This window comes from Bubalus kerabau, chromosome 20 (assembly GCF_029407905.1).
Source record: "Bubalus kerabau isolate K-KA32 ecotype Philippines breed swamp buffalo chromosome 20, PCC_UOA_SB_1v2, whole genome shotgun sequence".
NCBI classification, from domain to species: Eukaryota; Metazoa; Chordata; class Mammalia; order Artiodactyla; family Bovidae; genus Bubalus; species Bubalus kerabau.
Window position 1 is genome coordinate 38243304 of NC_073643.1, and position 22214 is coordinate 38265517.

A 22214-nucleotide genomic window follows, 5' to 3' on the forward strand; every position below is an offset into this window, starting at 1 on the left:
TAGGAATTTTGGGGGGATTATAACATTCAGTCCATAGGAATTGTCATGACTACTTAGGTTTGCTAGTTTCTGGGTGCCTTACCACTTCTTGTTTCATCAAGCCCACACCAACTTTGGGGGTGATAGTACATCCTGTTTATTGCTAGGATCCTGATAAATTACACAGATAGCCTTTACTCAATAAGCCTAAAAAAATACTAGAAATTGATCTTATAATGACCTCAGTGTTGGATCAGTAGTAATAACAGTGAGATCTAGCACTTATTAAATGCTTTCCATGTTCCCACATACCATGCTAAGCACCATATATGAAGAATTACAGAAGTAGAGACTGGACAGTTATTTTTGAAGTAATAGGCTACAGATGGCAGAAGCAGTTAATAGGCACTAAGGCCAAAGTCTATTTAAGTCCAAAGAAAGTGATCCTTTAAGTCATAATATTAAATATTACTTTTATTAATTCTGAATATTAACAAAAATAATATTAATGATCCCTGGGTAAATGTGGCTAAGGAAATCATTTTCACAAAAACTTCTCTTAAAACCTGCTATAAATATCTTTACCATCAATTGTTGTGGGATCAAAAGACTTCGTATCTGTCTATCCTCCCCTCCTTACTCCTCTCTGAGGAATCCAGAGGCACACAAATGACATCCCACACCATAGTCGGGAACCTGGGTTATGTCTTCCTGGGGTTGGGAGTTGGGAACAGGGGTTTCAAAGCTCCCAGGAAGACTCTGGAAAACTTCAGGTTTTGACCTCTTATGATTGACTCTTTGTGCCTGAATTTGCTTATGACCCTCTCTGGGGTCCTCTCTGTTCTAACAGGTAAATTGCTTCAAATGTATGCATTCTCTCAGAAGGAAGAGGAAAAGAAAGAAGTTAGGATGGGGTTTGGGGCAGGGAATAGAAGGAGGTTGGTGTGACTGTGTCATACATTGAATCTTTGTTCTTTCCTCCTTTCTTTTACCAGAAAAAATTGTGCATACTGAAAGTTCTGCTAAGTTGTTGGGTCATGTTCAGGCATTGCTTGGGTGGTATTGGTATTGATGTTGGTGGTATATGTGTGCTTCTGTGAGAGTGTGTATATTTTATCTGACACTCTTAATTCTTCACAGTCAACTAAAATTAGGTGTAAGAGCTTTTCCTAGTAGTGTTTGGGAAAATTGAACCCATAGCCCATTATCTGTCACAGATGTAATCTTGATCAAAAGCTGAGCTTACCAAGAAAAAGAAGTCAAGATAAATGTGAAACATCTTTTCTGGAAGAATGTGAGAGGAAATTATGTTTAAATTAAAAAGAAATGAATCATGGATAAAAATGTAGAATTCACATGAATTTTAACATCACATGGGAGCCAGCCTTAAATGATGCATTTTCTACTATTAACTGTATGAAATGATCCTAGGTATCCCAGGCTTGACAACAATAAACAGTTAACATTTATTAGAGTCCTTACTGTGTACCAGAATTTAATCATTATGCCAGCCCTATGATCTACATGTTATAACTTTCATTTTATAGATGAGGAAACAGAGGCTCAGAGAAGCTGAGTAATTTTCCCTAGCTCACATAGCTAGTATGTAGCAGAATGCTGACTTAATATTAAATATTAACTTGAGTCCCTGTGTATTCAACTGCTGCTTGTTTTATTTTTAATTATATAGTTCTATGAGCTCATTAATAAAAAAATCCAACCATATAGTATTAGACAAAGTAAAAGGGAGAAAGTTTCCATCTTCCTCAACCTTTTCATGTCTATTTTCTTTCTACTTCCTTCTTGTGTATTATCTTGGCAGTGACTTCTGTGGACCTTGACCAAGATCTTCTAAGCCTAGACTCTTTTTTTTTTTAACTCACAGTGATTCTGACTGGTCACCCTTAAAGAAAAAAAAGAATTTATTTTATTTTTGGTTGCACTAGATCTTTGTTGTTGCACGTGGGCTTTCTCTGGTTGCAGAGAGCGGGGGCCTCTCTTCACTGTGGTATACAGGCATCTCATTGTGGTGGCTTCTCTTGTTGCGGAGCACAGGCTCTGGGCACACGGGCTTCAGTAGTTGTGGCACACAGATTTAGTTGCTCCAGGGCATGTGGAGTCTTCCCCTGACCAGAGATCAAACCCATGTCCCCTGTGAGGGCGGGCGGATCCTTATCCACTGTACCATTAGGGGAGTCCTAAGCCTAATCTCTATGCTATCCTGCTGCCTTGTTGGAAAAGTTGAGATGCATTTACATAAATTTTGCCAAGAGAACAATCTGCCCAATATTTAAGTTAGACCTTATTTAAATCAAACTCTTACTGAGTACATCTGTTCAATCCCCTTGTCAGAGTACAGTTTAAAAGTTAGAAATATAATACTTTCAAATGTAGAGTGTATAAATGTCAATGATTTCTCTAAGTCAGTAACAAGATACATAGCAGGATGACAGAGTTGATCTAAGGGAGAATATAAGAAAAATGATATATATTTAGTCAATCAAAAAATGCTGGAACATATTGCAAATTTAGAAATAAGCATTAATTTTCTTCAGAGTAATAAAACCATAACTTGTAAAGTTGTCTGTTATTCTGGATGAAAGTTATTTGCATCTCTAGAAAAAAAGCTGTTTTAAAATTTATCTGTCTTCTATCAATGGACATCTAACTTTACAGAGTCTCAATTCTAATTAACAGTAACTTTTAAGGCAATATTACCTTCCCTTAGAACAATTGTCCAACAGAACTTTCTGCCATGATGGAAATATTCTTTATCTGAGCTGTCTAATATGGTACCCTCTAGCCTCATGTTTGGCAACCCCACTCCAGTGTTCTTGCCTGGAGAATCCCAGGGACGGGGGAGCCTGGTAGGGTGTCATCTCTGGGGTCACACAGAGTCGGACATGACTGAAGCAACTTAGCAGCAGTAGCAGCCTCATATCTCCATTGAACATTTGAAATGTGGTTAGAGTGACCAAAGAACTAACTTTGAATTTCATTTACTTTTAATTCAGGTTTGACTTGAAAGAATCTATGGCTAGTGGCTATTATAATTGATCAGTACAGCCCTAGAGCAACAAATGACCCTTAGGTAGGCTCAGTAGAACAGTGAGCATGGCTTTTAAAAAGCCCATGGTAAATTTTTGGCTTATTTCTAAGTTTGGGGGCATTTTTCTCAATACCCTTGCCTCTCCTACATTTCCCCCATTAATCTTTATTTTTCTTTCTTTTCTGTGAGAATCAGGAAGGGAACACTCTGTTTCTTGCCCACTGATGGCTCCAGTCCAGCTCTCAGATGAGACTGATGACCCCTCTGAGGACTGAGCACGCAGTCCCCGGGCACAGCCGTCAGGAGGGACGTCCACGCGGCTGCAGTCTAAGAGCGCTGACGTGTTCTACTGCCAAGCTGAGGAATAAATGTCACGAGAAAAGCCCTGGAAAATGATTCTCATCCTGCTTTTCCATCACAAACAGCCCAAAACGAACTGTTCTCAAATGTTGAACTGTAATATTAGTCGTGGTTGAGAAAGGCTTCTGGTAAGAGGGTTCTTGGGTAAATAGGTTGCTAGGATTTAATTGATTATCAATGAAATTCCCAGAGCAATCTCTTGTACAGGAAATAGGCTCATATGACCTTTAAAAAGGAAGTATGCTACTTTATGATAAGGTGATTCAAGAGTGATTTTTTGTTGATTTATTTTGGAAGAGCCATTTATACAATGACTGAGATTAAAAAGAGAGAGAGAAGCCTCTGCTGGTCTCTGGTTTACCTTACTTAGAAGGGGAGAGATAAGTTAATTGTATCTTAGAAAAAAATTAACTGCTGTGTGTTGCTGGCTCTCTCAAGCCATTTTTACTTCTCTTATGTTGATAGCTCTCACTGCTAACTCCTAAAGACTAACAATCCATAGATGGAGTTAATACCTTCAATGCCCCCTTCATGCATTCTCAGCATCAGGACCTAATAAGTAGTGATGTCTGGGTTGCTCTGTTCTGAAGATTGCCTGCCACTACCTTGGTGCACTGCCCTGGATTTGCAGTAATCTGAGGGGATTCAAGACACAAAGATTCAGAGATTGGAATCATTTTGCCAGCTCTGGAAACCTCTGTCACTCTGAGTTCTTTAATCTTCCTATATTTTTTATTCCCCCCAATAACTGAAGCCTTTACTGGAAGGTCAAGTAACTTTGCTGTAAACTACTAGAGAATCCAGGAAAAAAAGGTAGGAAGGGAAACCTGATGGCTGTCAAACAGTCTTGAAATTTTACCCTTTTAATTCTGTAAGCCCCTTGAACTTAAAAAGGCATATAGAAACATATATAACTTATGCGAACCAGAATACCCATTGATTTCTTGAGCTAACTGATGGCTAACTAGAAATGGGTTTATTGTCTCACTGCTGTTGTTCAAAAGCTTTCTGAAGAGTATATTCATTTTCCTGCCTTATTAGTCCCAGTAAATCTAATGGATCATTTTGACTTTAATATCATACACTGTACTGTGCCTGTAACTCGTCATTTTCCACTGGAGTTCTTACCATCATTTACCTTTTTCAATATCGGACACTGAGTTGAATGCTCCAGTTATTTGAAAATATCCCCTTGAACACATTGGGCAAATCTTTTGAAATCAACTTGCATTATCATCTCTCTCTTTTTTTCTTTTTTGATCCAGGTGAGGTTTACTGAGGGTTTACTATGAGCCAGGCATTGTGCTAAGTGCTTTGAATGCTGCTTTGAGTGCACTGAGTTAGTGGTAGTTTTCTCTCTAGTAAAGACGAAGAAACTAAAGTTCAGAGAAATCAGTGACTTATTCAAGGTTACTCAACTAGTAAGTATTGAAACCATGACTCAAACCATGACTCAGACGCCTCAAAAGGCATGCTTAACTGCACAGACTTGCTCACAGCTCACAAAAGTCTCAACATCTATTCCCTGCTCTGAATGTTACAAACTAAATAGTTGTTTGACCTCTCCAATGATTTATGTTCTTACTGGAAAAATAAGGGTCATAATATTTCTCTTTCAAGCTTGGGTACTGAAACTTAAGAAATGTTAAGCACATGCAGTCTGTTATTATTTTAATATGTTCATTAGTTTGTAACTTCTTTGGTGAATTGGATTCCAGTAAATCAATATGTCCTGCTTAGATTATAGGTGGAAATTCTCACTATCTTCCATAGGGAAGAAATTGGTTTAAGACCTCCTGGCTTTGGATTTGATTCAGTGTGACCTAGTGATTGAATTACCACAAAGAAATCAACTTAAAGGTGGCTTGGCTAATGAAATAGCCAATCCCTGCCCCAAATACTGGTCCCAGTTTCAACTTTCTTGCTTGTTTCACAAAGTATGCAAACATTCAATTATCTAAATAATTCTCTTGCTAGTCTTCGAGATTCTCTTTTATAGTGCTCATTTTTTATCACATTAGGTAAGCTTTGGAGAAAAATTAGTATGACTTTGAAGGGGCTCACAGTAATCTTTTTGCCTTTTTTCAAATTTTGGGTTATTTTTCTGAGCAACTTTGCCTCTTCTACATTTTTATTTCTATCCCAACTACTGGGATAGTTTTCCTGCTTTTGAAAGGGACTTTTTATGATTTGGGACACTCTTCTGAAACAGAGCAAAAAAGAGCAAAATGGATTTAAAATAGATCAATTCTGTATTGGTCTTGTGTTCTTAGAGAACTCTAATGCAATGTGCCTCCAAGCAGAGAGATACTATTAAGAAATAACCTTGCCCTCTAAAAGTGGCCTTGCTGGGGTGACTTTTACTTATTTATTTTTTTGAGAAGCATTAAAATTCAACATTTCAAGGAATTGTTCTACACGGTATTGTTATATAACTTTACATTTTTCCCTTCCATTAAAATCCTTTCCCAGTCCAAACAATGGTTTAAGTAAAAATATAGAGAAAATGATTAAGTCACCTGGAGCTGAACTTCCAGGCAGCTTTGCTAAATATTCATGATGTTTAATTTTTAAATTTTGCTGAAATGGAATTCCACAGAGACATCAGAAACCATCATCTAAGAAGCAAATCAGTCAAACATATACACAGACATTATCAGAGAATAAAATCCTCATGTCACGCATTCCTGCATGAGCCACTTTTGAAGATAGGATGATAAAGTCTACACTATCAGAAAACTTACCACTGGCTAGAGGATATTGAAAGTTGCTACCTCTATGAATATTTGTACAAACAAAACAAGGAGATGCCTGGGACTGATTGGGTGGAGGGGAAGCCAAGTCATATGCTTCACCTTTCGGTCTGTCTGGCTCTTTTTGCTTCTTTTCTTTAAACTACTTTTCAGTCAGTGAAACAATAAACTTAACCAAGTTACAACCCTAGCTGCATTGTGAAGGCGAGAGTCAAAATTCTATTTGGTTCTCATTTTCAAACCCCTGACCCCAATGTCTGAGACATACTGGCAATAAAAAAAGAGCAGTAATAATTAAACAAACAACAACAACAAAAAAGTTAAAACCCAGAAAACTTTAGCTTGGATTTCACATTCAGTTCAGTTCAGTTCAGTCGCTCAATTGTGTCCGACTCGTTGCGACCCCATGAATCGCAGCACGCCAGGCCTCCCTGACCGTCACCAACTCCCAGAGTTCACTCAGACTCACGTCCATCAAGTCAGTGATGCCATCCAGCCATCTCATCCTCTGTCATCCCCTTCTCCTCCTGCCCTCAATCCCTCCCAGCATCAGAGTCTTTTCCAATGAGTCAACTCTTCGCATGAGGTGGCCAAAGTACTGGAGTTTCAGCTTTAGCATCATTCCTTCCAAAGAAATCCCAGGGCTGATCTCCTTCAGAATGGACTGGTTGGATCTCCTTGCAGTCCAAGGGACTCTCAAGAGTCTCCTCCAACACCACAGTTCAAAAGCATCAATTCTTTGGCGCTCAGCCTTCTTCACAGTCCAACTCTCACATCCATATATGACCACTGGAAAAACCATAGCCTTGACTAGACAGACCTTTGTTGGCAAAGTAATGTCTCTGCTTTTGAATATGCTATCTAGGTTGGTCATAACTTTTCTTCCAAGGAGTAAGCGTCTTTTAATTTCATGGCTGAAATTACCATCTGCAGTGATTTTGGAGCCCCAAAAAATAAAGTCTGACACTGTTTCCACTGTTTCCCCATCTATTTCCCATGAAGTGATGGGACCAGAAGCCATGATCTTCGTTTTCTGAATGTTTCTAAACTGTTGATTTTTAAGCCAACTTTTTACCTCTCCACTTTCATCAAGAGGCTTTTTAGTTCCTCTTCACTTTTGGCCATAAGGTTGGTGTCATCTGCATATCTGAAGTTATTGATATTTCTCCTGGCAATCTTGATTCCAGCTTGTGCTTCTTTCAGCCCAGCGTTTCTCATGATGTACTCTGCATATAACATACCTGGTCAAAGAAGTATATATCTAGTAAACCTACTTGTTACCTTTATAAACTTAGTATTAAAAATCCCATTGTGTCCTATTTGGGACACAATGACAATGACAGAGTCAAGGGAAGATAAAACTGCCCATCTGCTTTCTTTCAGAAAGATATCCAATTTTCCATATTAAATACTATAGGTCTGTTTAGAATGTAACTAACACATGTCTCTGCAGGAAAAGAAATCCAGGAGAGAATATTTAAGTCCTTTAAAATGACAACACAATGTGTAAAGAAGATAAACCATAGGAAATTTGATTAAACTGAATTTTCTCTTCTGAAAGAGAAAGAGTATCTTAATTGTTCTTGACTATGAAAGCATGATCTGCTTCTAATCCTATTTCTTAATGATGCTGCCTCTGAGGATCGGGGAGAAGACTGATTTTATCATGATAGAACTTTCTTTTTCATTTGAATGATGCAGAAAAGCTGCAGTGCCTTGAAGGCTGTTTTAGCTAAAGAATTAACACCAAACATCTCTTTGGACCATGGGCTTAAGGATTGCTTTCACTATTTCTCCTCCTCTCAGCTCTGAGTCCACATCAGAACGCTTTGTACCATGGAGAAACAATATAAATAAATCATGTAATAAAATGACCTTTCCCAAATCACGTTTTGGCGAGATGTTTTCTACAGCTGTCTCTCCGCTCTAGTTGCAGATGCCAACAAAAGTGGAACTTTTACAAGCCCTACTAGAAGTTCAATGTCCAGTTGAATTCAGTTGTGGGGAAGCTAAATTCAGCATGCTTCCTTTTCACATTTTTGGCAGAAGGAAAATACATATTGCCAATGAACCAGGATGTGTACAAATAACATCCTTATCTTGGGCCTTAGACTTTGCTTCTGGAGAAAAGAAAGTTGTCTTGGGAGAAAGACCTTGAGAAGGAATACCCAAAGGGATTATTTCTTTAATTGTGTTATTAGTTTATTTGCTCCGTCAGAATAATTGATTGTGTTGTCCTGAGAATTGCTGAGCATGGTGACATGTAAATAAGGAAATGGCCTGCAAAATAACATGTGAGTCCTCCTTTTTTTTTTTTTTTTTTTTTTTGCTGTGCTTTTGCTCAGAAACGAGACAGTTTTGAGTATATCAGGAAGAAAGACATAGCTACTCAGGGGATCCTTTTCTCCCAGTGACTGTTTTGTGAAATAACTGACAGACCACACTGGCTATCAACACAGCTTAATTCACGCATCAAACCACGTTTCTAACTGTTTCCAGAATATGGCAAGTCCATGCTGATTATCAGAAAAGTCAGAATTCTCAGAAACACACTGAAACCAAAAGGGATTGGAGGTTGTAAAGGATGAGAGCTGGAGTCTAAAGAGCCCTCACCACCTCTTTTAAAGCTTTTTTAAAAGATTTTTTCTTGGAGTATAGATGATTGTGTTAGTTTCAGGTGTATAGCATAACTGTTTATCTCTGATTCAGTTTTACTAGACCACAGTCTGACACTGGGAGCAAAACAGAAGAAGCTTGTTTGAACAGTGTACATCTTCTCCTTCAAAACAGTTATAGGAAGTTGCTCATGTAGACCCATTCAGTTCTTTTGGAAAGAGGTGTGGAAGAAAGTCATGATTAAAAAAAAAGTCAGTTTTTGTTGTTGTTGTTGTTAATTGGGGTATAGTTGCTTTACAGTGTTGTGTTGATTTCTGCTGTATATCAAAGTGAATCAGCTATATGTATGCATATATCCCCTCCCTCCTTAGACCTCCTTCTCACTCCCCCCATCCTACCCATACTAAAAACAAAGCTCATACTAAAACAAATGTAATACTAAAAACAAAGGTCATACTAAAAACAAACAAGTCACTTCCGCAGCCCTTTTCTTTTTTTTCCCCAATATTATATTTATGTTAAAACAGCCTTCTCTTTTCTTAAGTGACCAATCTAGGTATGATGGGTTGGAAACCAAGAGTGCCCTTCTTCCCCAATTCTCTTCAGTGTTTCTTCTCCCTTTACTCCTCAATTCTTCTTCCAGCTCCTCTTATCCTCCAAATTCTTCTGGCATTCCCAGTGTTTTTCATTCTTCCCATCCCCTTCTGATGCACTTAATTCTTCTCTTTCTCCACCTCTCTCTCCTTTTAACCCCCAGCCTCAGCCTACATATCTAGTTCTTTTTTTTTTTTTTTAGTGTAGAAATTGGATCTAGATTGTTCTCTCAGAATCCCAGGCTAGACCTAGAAAAGCCAGGCTAACATGGAATGAGGCTGGGTAACATCCATCTTTCTATTCCTGCCTCTGGGCCTTTTCTCTTGTTTTCTTGGGCCAGTTCCACTAGGAATTGTTGAAAACTCTACAGTAGATACATGGCTCAGATGAAGCAGCATCTTTTAAAAATGCAAGCTGGTTGGCCACATCTATTAGGGGACAACATCTCCTTAGAACCAGAAAAATAACTATCATTTTTGCTTTTCAAGCCAGCTCAGTATAAGTAGACACTTATCCTTTTGTTTTCACCTTCAAATTTAGGTGATAACTAGATTTAACTGATGACAAAAAGACATAGGAAAAATGGCAAAACAAAGGAAGATGGGGATAAAAATCAGTGACAACTATTTAATGTATCATAAGATAGATGAAAAGTTTAGTTAATAGAAAAAGCTTGCTTTTCATTAAAAGGGAGTGATCTGCTGGTTTAACTCTAAGTTGAACTGTATACATTTGCCAATATTCACCCATTTTTGACCTACAAAATGGGAATTTCATGTGGCTCACTGTAATCAGTAAGATTGTGATTTTGTCTAAATAGGTTGTGAGTATCTTTTAAGTCCTGGAGGGCCCGCAGGACTTGAAACCTGGCTCCTATATTGAATCCATTAAGACTCCACAGAATTGGGCTCTCTTTTGGCTTTCACAGCAGTGATAGAGAGTTCACGTGAAGGTGACAATTATAGGTTAACAGCTTAGCCTTGATTGATCTCCCTGAGTATTCAAATTGCAGCAGGAGAATCACAACTGTAACCCAGAGAAGCACAACTCAAACAGCTGTGCTTTTGGGAATTTCTGTGAAAATGGAGATGGTATCTCATGGGAACATATCATGTTGAAGTTGGAGTTAACCATAAGTATTATTTTATACAAACCCTTCATTTTACAAATGAGAAAACAGAAATTTGGATACATTAGGAGCATCATCAGCACCAGATCCTCATATGGTGACTGATCAGTTTTCTTGAACTGCACTCACTGTTCAATTCCACACCTTCCTGCCTATTTTCTAGCCCATTTCCTGCCTTACTTCAACTCACAGACTTTACCTCCAACCAATAGATGGAATGGAGGGAAGGAGGGAAAAAAAGGGAAAGTGGAGCCAATCTTTTCTCCCTCTATAATGAAGAGTTTCTGTGTCTAGATGGTAAACTGAACACTTGTCACTACCTTTCCCACCAAACGCAAGTCTCCCAGAAATGTTAGAAAACATGTTTAAAATGAATTTGTACAAAGTCTTGCTCCAAAACCCGAAAAGAACTCTCAGTGGATCATAAACTGTGAGGAATCCCTGGAAGTTAGCAATTAGTTAAAATCAGATCAAGGAGTAAAACCAAAGCCTAATATGTACATGGGAAAATTCATTCACAGTCTGCCACATTCCAAATTTTATCTCCTTTTCTCCACCCCCAGCTAAATCTGCATCCCAGACCCTCCCTCCCTGAAGCCTTCCTTGTCTTAGAACTCTTTTTACTAGCCTGTACTGCATCAGGTTTTTCTCAAACTTTTCTCATTATCACTCTCCTAAAGAAGATTTTGAAGGCATTTTCTCCCTAATCATTCCCCCATAAAACCTTAATACCACAAATATACAATGTATCTATTTACATACTCTGTGTGCATATGTGCTTTACATATCAAAAGACTAACAACTTCATGCCCCCTCAGGGCAGTTTTTCCTGACTTGGGAGTGATATTGCCCTCCTTGAGAATGTACATTTATGCCCCAAGTATCAAGTAGCTTCTTCTAAGAATGGGGTGGTGGGGTGTCTCCCTGTCTACTCACAAGTCATACAAGGGGAATGACCAATATTTCTACTTCACCCAGTCTTCATCCAATACTTCAGCCAATCTCTGGGTGAACAAATTATGTGAACAGAATCTTTTCCTGTAAGTGGGTTAGGGAAAAGATTCAACAGGGGAAGAAACCAAGAGCCAAAACATGGTTTATATACTTTTCTTGTTTTATTTCTCTTCCTAGTGTCCCCAGGACATGCTTTGCAGAAATGACAACCTCTAAGAGATAGTCCCAGTCCATTCTGAAGGAGATCAGCCCTGGGATTTCTTTGGAGGTAATGATGCTAAAGCTGAAACTCCAGTACTTTGTCCACCTCATGCGAAGAGTTGACTCATTGGAAAAGACTCTGATGCTGGGAGGGATTGGGGGCAGGAGGTGAAGGGGATGACAGAGGATGAGATGGCTGGATGGCATCACTGACTCGATGGACATGAGTCTGAGTGAACTCCGGGAGTTGGTGATGGACAGGGAGGCCTGGCATGCTGCGATTCATGGGGTCGCAAAGAGTCGGACACAACTGAACGACTGAACTGAACTGAACTGAAGAGATAGTCTATAGAATGGGGATGTCAGCACAGAAGAAATGCACTGTGGTAGGCAGATTCTGAGATGGTTCTCTTGGTGTCTGTGCCTTTGAGTAATCCCTTTTCCTTGAGTGTGGGTCAGACTTGCTGACTCACTTCTAATACAAAGAATCTGGCAGAAGTGAGGCAGAGTTACTTCCAAAACTAGATTATAAAAAGACTGGCTTCCATCTTGGATTCATTTTCTTTTCTTCTTCTTTGGCAGAGAAAATATTTTTGCTGAATTTTTACTCCAAAACTTAACTAATAATGAAATGTTCATATTGGGCAATTGTGCAATACAGACATGAGTTCTTCATAACAAATGCAATTAGAATTTAAGTATGATAGAAAACCATATATCAAATTAAAATATGATTTACTGAAGTCTAATAGAAACATGAGAAAAAGAACTACTCAAAACATAATAAGTATAGAGCTCAATAAGATAAAAACTGTGTAAACTCTTAGGTCAAGAACTAGAACACTGTCAGCATTACAGAAGTTCCAACAAATACATGTAATTATTACAGATATTATTTATGCCTTGAAGAAAGAAAGTGAAGTATTGCGATTTCAAATGAGAGGAGCATCTGTGTTAGTGGGTAAAGGGTAGGTACATATCACCTACTGTGAGGAGTGATGGACAAGGCAGGATGAGGAGCAGATAACACATTGTTTGAGAAGGTGATATGTAGAGTGTCAAACAGATTTTCCACAGTTGGACATTGATAGAAAAAAGAGTACTATCTTCACTGAATTAGGAAAGAAGAGGGAGAACATGGACATGAGAAAGGATGGGTTTTACATTTGTGGTGAAGCTTATCTGATTACTCTTCTATAAGGCTAATTTAGTTTTTTTGAATATGAATATATATTAAAAAAATAGAATATAAAGAAATGATAGTGCTATAACAAGTCTCAGTAATGAGAAAGTCAGGCTTCCATGGTGGCTCAGTGGTAAAGAATCCACCTGCCAATGCAGGAGATGCAGTTTCAATACCTGAGTTGGGAAGATTCCCTGGAGAAGGAAATGGCAACCCACTCCAGTATTCTTCCGTGGCAAATTTTGTCAAAAGAGGAGCCTGGGGTCACAAAGAGTTGGATATGACTCAGCTACTAGACAACAAATGATAAAGTCAGCCTATAAGGACAATATGTATGGATGTGAGAGTTGGACTGTGAAGAAAGCTGAGCACCGAAGAATTGATGCTTTTGAACTGTGGTGTTGGAGAAGACTCTTAAGAGTCCCTTAGACTGCAAGGAGGTCCAACCAGTCCATCCTAAAGATCAGTCCTGGGTATTCATTGGAAGGACTGATGTTGAAGCTGAAACTCCAATACTTTGGCCACCTCATGCAAAGAGTTGACTCATTGGAAAAGACCCTGATGCTGGGAGGGATTGGGAGCAGGAGGACAGAGGATGAGATGGCTGGATGGCATCACCGACTCGATGCACATGAGTTTGGGTAAATTCCGGGAGTTGGTGATGGACAGGGAGGCCTGGCGTGCTGCGATTCATGGGGCCGCAAAGAGTCGGACACGACTGAGCGACTGAACTGAAAGAGTCATTGATAGCCCAGTGGAATTTAAGCACCATAGCTTAAAAATACAATATTCTGATCTAGTTGAAAAATTTTCCCCAGAGTTGTAAATTTCTTAAAGTATTAATAAACTTAAAGAGAAGATAGCAGGTAGGATTCATGCAGGCTTAGCACTTTAACTCCAGTATAGTGGACACAAATAATGATAAGAAAATTAAAGTTTTGCAAAGGACCATCAATAAATTGCAGAGACAACCTATGGAACAGGAGAAAATATTTCCTAAGCATATATCAGATAAGGGGTAAATATCCAAAATAGACAAAGAACTCATACAACTCATAGCAACCCATCACTTCATGGTAGATAGATGGGGAAACAGTGGAAACAGTGGCTGACTTTATTTTTCTGGGCTCCAAAATCACTGCAGATGGTGATTGCAGTCATGAAATTAAAAGACGCTTACTTCTTGGAAGGAAAGTTATGACCAACCTAGACAGCATATTAAAGAGCAGAGACATTACTTTGCCAACAAAGGTCCATCTAGTCAAGGCTATGGTTTTTCCAGTGGTCATGTATGGATGTGAGTTGGACTATAAAGAAAGCTGAGCGCCGAAGAATTGATGCTTTTGAACTGTGGTGTTGTAGAAGACTCTTGAGAGTCCCTTGGGCTGCAAGAAGATCCAACCAGTCCTTCGAAAAGGAGATCAGTCCTGAGTGTTCATTGGAAGGACTGATGTTGAAGCTAAAACTCCGATACTTTGGCCACCTGATGCGAAGAGCTGATTCATTGGAAAAGAGCCTGATGCTGGGAAAGGTTGAGGGCAGGAGGAGAAGGGGACGACAGAGGATGAGATGGTTGGATGGCATCATCGACTCAATGGACATGGGTTTGGGTGGACTCCGGGAGTTGGTGACGGACAGGGAGGCCTGGCGTGCTGCAGTTCATGGGGTCGCAAAGAGTCGGACACGACTGAGCGACTGAACTGAACTGAACTGAAAAATGACGATAGGATCTGAATTAACATTTTTCCAAAGAAGACTCACAAATAGCCAGTATGTACAGTATAAGATTTTTAATATCACTAATCTTCAAGGAAATGCAAATCAAAACCACAGTGAGATACGACTTAGAATGGCTGTTATCAAAATGACAGAAGATAACCAGGGTTGACAAGACTGTGGAAGAAAGAGAACTTTTTTGTATCACTGGTAGGAATAGACTGGTGCAGTCACCACAGAAAACAGTATGAGGATTCCTCAAAAATTTAAAAATAGGCGTTCCCTGGTGGCTCAGTGGTGAGGAATTCACCTGCCAATGCAGGAGACACCGGTTAGATTCCTGGTCTGGGAGGATCCCTCATGCTTCGGGGAAATTAAGTCCGTGTACCACAACTATTGAGCCTGTGCTGTGAAACCCAGGAGCTGCAGCTGCTGAGCCCACGCACCCTAGAGTCCGAGCTCCATGGCAACAGAAGCCACTGCAATGAGAAGTCCTTGAAGCACAACAAAAAGTAGTCCCTTCCTTGCGGCAAGTAGAGAAAATCCTCACAAAGCAATGAAGAGCCAGCGGAGCCATAAATAAATACAACTTTTAAGAGAGAACCGCCACAGCATCAAGAAATCCCACCTCTGGGTATACAGTAGTCCCCTTATCTGTGGGAAATAAGTGCCAAGACCCCCAATGAATGCCTAAAACCATGGATAGTCCTCTCTCTCTCTCTATATATATATAAAATATTTTTTCCTATACAAACACACCTGTAAGAAAATTTAATTTGTAAATGAAGCATCATAAGGAATTAACAATAAGCAGATATTCAGCATAAGCCATACTTTTTGCACGAACTGTTTGGATACAAAAAGTCAGTCTCATCAGAGAAGGGTGAAAACCATCTTGATGTCTAGCATCGCGGATATCAGCCAAGGCGACGCCTGTAAACAGAGGTCTCGTACCAGGCTCATCAGACGCCAAGTTCCTATAGCAGAAGGGCTGGTGGGCGGCACGGGAAGATGCGCATGACACGTCAATCCAAGATGGAGGCAGTGGGCCGAGAAGTTGCACTCAGCACTCAGAATCCGTTAGCCGCACGCACGCAGGCACGTGCTGAGAGAACCCCGCCCCCTCCTGGCTTTGGAGTATAAAAAGCAGCCCCCACCATAGCCTTCTGCCTTGAAGAGCACGTGCTCTGGAACGTGACCTGGTGTCTCTCCGTTCTTCTGTCAGAGGTGGAAGCTTTCCTTTGCTTCTGAAGCTAACTCAGTCCAATTCTATCAGCTCCAAGGACACCGAGCAGAAGGACCGTTCATAAGGAAAGTCCTTGACTTAATAAGCAAAGGAAAAATGTGTGCTGCGGTTCCTAAAGATCTCTGGTAAGAACGACTCTTCTCTTGGTAAAATCGTGAAGAAGGAGAAATTCATGCTAGATTTTCTGTTGCACCACAAACTGGAGACGTTACAGCCGCAGTGTGTGAAAAGCGTTTAGATAACATAGAAAAGGCATTAAATTTGTACAGTAAGCCATTTCGAGAGAGACCATGTCCACATAACATTTATGACAGTCCACCGTTAGAGTTGTTGGCTTTGTTTTCGGTCTCTGCACTACCTCCCACTTCCTTCCTGTCCTAGGGGTAGGTCTTGTCTCCCTAGTCCTATCCAGGAGGTAGTGTCCCCAGGCTGATGCCTTGACTGCAGCCTTATGAGAGACCCTGGGCCAGAACAACCCAGGTAAACTGCTTCCAGATTCCTGACCCGCAAGAATGTGCGATAATACAGGTTTGTTGTTTAAGCCCCTTAAGATTTGGAATAATGTGTTATGAGCAATAGATACATAATACATTCATATTTTTCCCTGTGTTTCTTTCTTCCTTCAAGATTATTCATTATTGTTTGTTGGCTAGTCTTTCTGTTTTGTAGCAGAAGATGACTTTTTCTTCTAGAAAGATATTGGAGGTAGGTCTAAATGACCAAACCAAAAATGAATGCTAACACATCAAATAAAAACTTTGTTTTCCATGACATTGGTATGAGAAGAGTCATAAATGTGATGGAACAAAGTGTGACTGTTTCAAATAGAAAAAGTAACCATACTCAGTTATCCTTTTTTAGTTTTTTTTTTTTAAGCTTGACACTATAAAAAGACCTTATGAATTCCATCCCTAACAATTCAAATTTTGTGTTTATGTAGATGAAATCTAGGAGCTTATTATCTTTGTGAGATTTCATATATATGGCACAGATTATATGTAGTACTATATATATATATATATATATTGCTTTGCCTTAGTATGTATGTGTATAATTCAACCACTGCTGCTGCTGCTAAGTCCCTTCAGACGAGTCCGACTCTGTGCGACCCCATGGACTGCAGTCCACCAGGCTTCCCCGTCCCTGGGATTCTCCAGGCAAGAACACTGGAGTGGGTTGCCATTTCCGTCTCCAGTGCATGAAAGTGGAAAGTGAAAGTGAAGTCACTCAGTCGTGTCCGACTCTTAGCGACCCCATGGACTGCAGCCTACCAGGCTCCTCCATCCATGGGATTTTCCAGGCAACAGTACTGGAGTGGGGTGCCATTGCCTTCTCCCATTCAACCACTACTTCTTGCTATAATTGAAAGCAGTCTCTAGATTCTTTTTGTAGACTTATCAATATTCTCTCCCTCTTGCCTCGCATCCTCAGATGGAGGATTGCGAATTTCCAATCATATGGGTTTATTATCATTGTCTTCAACTCTTCAGTACCTGTCTGTGTTGAAATAATAGCTTAAGAAAGTTGATATCAGTAAATTTGTTTTCATGTCTCTATATGTAGTACAGTGTATATGCATATATACATATGGGCTTCCCAAGTGACTTAGTGGTAAAGAATCTGCCTGCAGTGCAGGAGATGGAGGTTCAGTCCCTGGGTGAGGAAGATCCCCTGGAGAAGGAAATGGCAACCACTCCAGTATTTTTGCTTGGGAAATCCCAAGGACAGAGGAGCCCAGGTGGGCTCTAGTACATGGGGTCGCAGAGTCAGACATGACTTACTGACTGAGCATTCACACACGCATCTATATATAGCTGCTGCTGCTGCTGCTAAGTCGCTTCAGTTGTGTCCGACTCTGTGCGACCCCATAGACGGCAGCCCACCAGGCTCCACCGTCCCTGGGATTCTCCAGGCAAGAACACTGGAGTGGGTTGCCATTTCCTACTCCAAGTGAAAGTGCAGTCGCTCAGTCATGTCCGACCCTCAGTGACCCCCATGGACTGCAGCCTGCCAGGCTCCTCCATCCATGGGATTTTCCAGGCAAGAGTACTGGAGTGGGGTGCCATTGCCTTCTCCAATCTCTATATAGGATACAGTATAAAAAGATTGTAAGGGTAAAGGAAATCTTTACCAGTTTCCACAAACTACTTTTCCCCTCAAAATATAGTAGCACCTTGACCTACAAATATACGTAAAGTGAAAGTGAAGTCGCTCAGTCCTGTCTGACTCTTTGAGACTCCATAGCCCCTCAGGCTTCTAGTCCATGGGATTGTCCAGGCAAGGATACTGGAGTGGGTTGCCATTTCCTTTTCCAGATGATCTTCCTGACCCAGGGATTGAACCGGGGTCTCCTGCACTGCAGGCAGACTCTTGACTGTCTGAGCCACCAGGGAAGTCCATAAATATATGTAAAACTATATTTAAATAGCCCTCATCTGTTCATCAAAATAGGTCCAATGAGATCTCCCCATGGTTCTGTCTTTGCCCAGTTCATATTTTATAATTTTGTATTTTCCACACTCCAGTTTGATTCATTCATCCATCAGATATCAAAAGGTAATAAGATATACTTTCTTTTAACTTGTACTTTAATTAAGATATTTTATTAATTCAGAATTGCCTGTCCCTTCAGTAACTCTAAATTGGTGAGTTCTTCTTTGAGGCATTTTTAATGTCTGTTCTGGTCTTGAATCTGGTGGTATTGGATTACTTTGATGGATTAAGAACTTCCTTCATTTTAAAAATAGCAGTCAGAAATTTTCTCTGATGAACAAAGAAACAGGTAAAAACTTTTTTTCAGAGACTTTAGCAGATTGACTCATTTTCATAAAATATTTTGTATAACAAAATTATAAAAGATGCTTCGTTTGTAAGCTGATTGAATGAATTAATATGGCTTAAGTACTCAGAGCATTAATGATGATATCTACCATGTCTCATGTCATCTGGAGGCAGTAAGCACATCTAATGTTAGGTGGGGGGGTGCCAGTTATAAATATGAGTTTTAACGTGTGAAAGTGAACATCTTCACCTGTGACCTGCAGCTACAGAGTGGCAGGGGACCACAAATTTTGGAATTTTGCAAACCTTGGTCTGAAATCTGACTATACCTCTTATTTGCATGTTAATCTAAACCTTCTTGGCTTCAGTTTTCTCATCTTCAGAATAGAAAGAAACAATACTCTCTCTTCATGTTGCTGTTTGTAATATTTAAATATGGTTAAGGAGCTAGTGCTTAATTTTAAACCAGGGGTCTCTAAATACATGACAAATGACCAGGTCATTATGTGAATGGTGAACCTCAACTCTTTCTCACAGACAGACGACCTATTAAATATCTATTATTAAAATACAATTGAAGTAATGAGCTCTTCTATTTCTGCTCCTCTCTTCAGTGCTATCTTTTGGAATTTCCCTTGTTGTAGATCAAAAGTGGTCAAATATTGGTTCATAGTGTCCATTCTAATGGCAATTTTATATTCGGAAAATTATATTCTGCTTAATCATACAAACCCTGAAAAATCTCGAGGATAAAAATGAGTTGGAAGTCCTGCAAGGATCTCTAATTTTCTCTCTGCACTTTACTCACTGCACTTGCTACAAGACATCAGGAATTTCTGTGAACTCCTTAAGGGAAGATACTACCTTATTAAACATTGTTTCCTCAGAGCCTGGATTTGCATAGGAAAAACAGTATCTGGTTGAGGTTTAGCACACGCCTGCCAATGCAGGAGACTTGGATTCAATTCCTGGGTGAGGACAATTCCCCTGGAGGAGGAAATGGCAACCTGCTCCATTACTCTTGCCTGGGAAATCCCATGGACAGGGGAACCTGGCAGACTACAGTTCAAGATGTCACAAAGAGTCGGAGAGGACTTAGCAACTGAACAACAAAAACATGTTCTGGAGCCAGGCTTACTGCGTTGGAAGCCCGGCTCAGCCACCTACCTGCTGTGCGATCTCTGAGTGCCTTAAAAACGCTGTGTCTCGTGTGCAGTCTGCTTCCTGGATCCTTGCTTGCTTATAACTTCCTTACAATTCAAAGATTTTTAAAAAGTGAGAAACAGAGAGCATTTGGAGTAGTGCTGGATACATTGTAAGCCTTCAGTTAATAACTGTGTATTTATTACAAAATGCTATATTGGTTTGTCTTCAGATAGGTCAGCCCTGCCATCTCTTTTTTCTGGTTATATATGCTGTTTTTCCCTCTTCAGTATTTCATTAGCTTAATTAATCTTTGTGTTTATTTAGCCTAGGATCTAACAGTGATTCTCAAATCTAACGGTATGCTCTAGGCTCATCTGGGGGCGTCAGTCAGAAAATCCCAGACATAATTCCCAGTGATTCTGCAACTAGAGACCTGCAGCTTTAAGTTTACTAGGCAATTGGTTACTAGGCAATTGATTCCAAAGAGGTGTCCTATGAACTGGGCCAGCATTTGGAAACACTAGCCTAGGATTTCTGTCTAATTTTAATTTGACTCCTTTATTTCCTAACTCCATTTCTTAAGAAAGCATCCCATATACACAATTTCCCCTTCAATTGAAGTCTGTTTAAAACAAACATCTAAATGCCATTTCATTCTCCTTTTTGCAAGATGCCCTTTTCTCTCCTCATTCTGGCCCCTTCACCAGCAGTTAGCATCTGACCCCATCCTTGTTCACCAAAAGAGCTGGCCGTTTGTAGTCAATGGATGAGCAGCTGACAGCTCCTATTAGGGGAGTAAAATTGCAAATAAGGGTGATAAATACAACTGTTCTCTAAAAGAACCAGTCTCTTTGGCACATTCTGTGCTTTCCTCTGTCAGAGCAGGGTGGGGGTGGGGGTGGGGGTGGGGGGTAGACTGAGGCTTATTCATAAGGGAATGAATCAGTGGTCAAAGAATCACTCCAGAAAGTCAGAAGCGAATTCTTTTTAGTTAAGTGGGGAATGCTTCTCCCTATTTCATATTTGTTTATGAATTTCACAGCACGTATTCTGAAAACACCATCCCTGGAGAGAGCAGACCTATAAAATTCTGGCAGAATTACATTACTCAATCATCTAAATTCAGGATAAATTTTAGACAGAAAGGAGATAGGAGAAAACCAATCCTTAGAACACACCTGTGAGACCCTTTGAATAGTGCTTTGTGAATGAATTGCCCTTTATCTCTCCCCGCCCCACCCCCCACCCCCTGTGATGCTATCACAGCTTAACTGGCACTAACACAGCTGTTCACAGCTGCACACAAGATGCTTGCTAGAGCACAGTGTCAACCATTTGTTCTCATGGGGTGCAGCTTAATTTATTTCCTTTGAGGATGGAGTCTGATATTGTGTTCTAGCAAGACTAATCAGCAGATCTAAAAGACATTCAGTGGTCAGATTTAAGGGATGAGTTGCATTTCCAAGTATGATTCTTCTCTTGGATATCTACTCCTGCCCCTCCAAACATATCCAGTGGAGAACTAATCTTGAGGGTGAGTTTGCTTTTGATAGACCTTAAGCAGGAAGTGAGTTGAGGTGGAACAAATGTTCTCATTATTTGAAAGAGAACCATAGCCACACTCCACTTCTTAGCGGGGTCAGCTGATGCCAGAATGCTCTTGACAAGCCAACTCCTAGCAATGTGACAAAGGAAATTTATTGAGCACCTACTGTATGCCTAGCAAATGTGTAGAGCTGAAAAAGGCAATAAAAAGTTTTCATCTCATTACAATGTAAGTTTCACGTCTTGCTCCTGAATGCCTTTGACATCCCTGGCCCAGTTTAGATGTTCAATGAATATTGAATAAATGAATAAATAATGCACTCAGTAAATCAATCTCCTAAGCTAAACCAGATAGATTTGTAACAGCTGCTCAGAGAGCTATGCCAAGAAAGACTCTGAGGCTATATCCATGTCAGTGGGAAATGTGACCTGATTGATTAGCAATGTCTGTCAAGGGCAGGAGAGAGGTAAAATCAAGTGTGCTGTATAATATATTCTGTGGCTAAACATAAGTGATATAGCTATTTATCCCCTCTTTTTCACCCTCCCTGCTTTTCCCCCATAAACCTTTCCTTTCAGTTTCTGGAACAAGTGGAATGACTGTCAGGGTCTAATCAGAAATATAAATCTTCTGTACTCATGAACCCCATCTTTTCAAAATTCATCTTCTTCCACTCAGGAGAGAAGAGCTAATAGATTCTGGTTTGAGTGAATCAAAGAGATCATAGAAGGAAATTCCATCTTGCTACCTCTACGCCTTTGCCTGGTTGGTACAAAATGAAAGACCAGGCAGAATGCAAAGTTCAAGAAGTTGAGAGTGCAGAGTTTACATTTTCTTGATTTAATTTATATACACAAGCTTCACCTAATCCTTAGCAGGTGAGGATATAGTTGATGAGTGTCCTGGATTCATATGGATTTTCTGTTCCTCTTATGAAAAACCACATGTGTCTTGTCTCTTC

The 22214-nt window shown here is 40.0% G+C and overlaps 3 long non-coding RNA genes across 4 annotated transcripts in view; 2 read left to right on the plus strand and 1 right to left on the minus strand.

Moving 5' to 3' along the window:
• Window positions 1-3356, plus strand: part of LOC129635412 (uncharacterized) — a 149475-nt gene extending 146119 nt beyond the window's left edge. Inside the window, exon 3 of the long non-coding RNA XR_008706267.1 lies at window positions 3218-3356. This is a non-coding gene — a long non-coding RNA (uncharacterized LOC129635412). The remainder of the gene's footprint in view (window positions 1-3217) is intronic.
• LOC129635413 (uncharacterized) overlaps window positions 1-22214 on the minus strand; it is a 174097-nt gene that overhangs the window by 105345 nt on the left and 46538 nt on the right. The gene's annotated exons all lie outside the window — the stretch shown is intronic.
• Window positions 15770-22214, plus strand: part of LOC129635414 (uncharacterized) — a 41321-nt gene continuing 34876 nt past the window's right edge. Inside the window, exon 1 of the long non-coding RNA XR_008706270.1 lies at window positions 15770-15905. This is a non-coding gene — a long non-coding RNA (uncharacterized LOC129635414). The remainder of the gene's footprint in view (window positions 15906-22214) is intronic.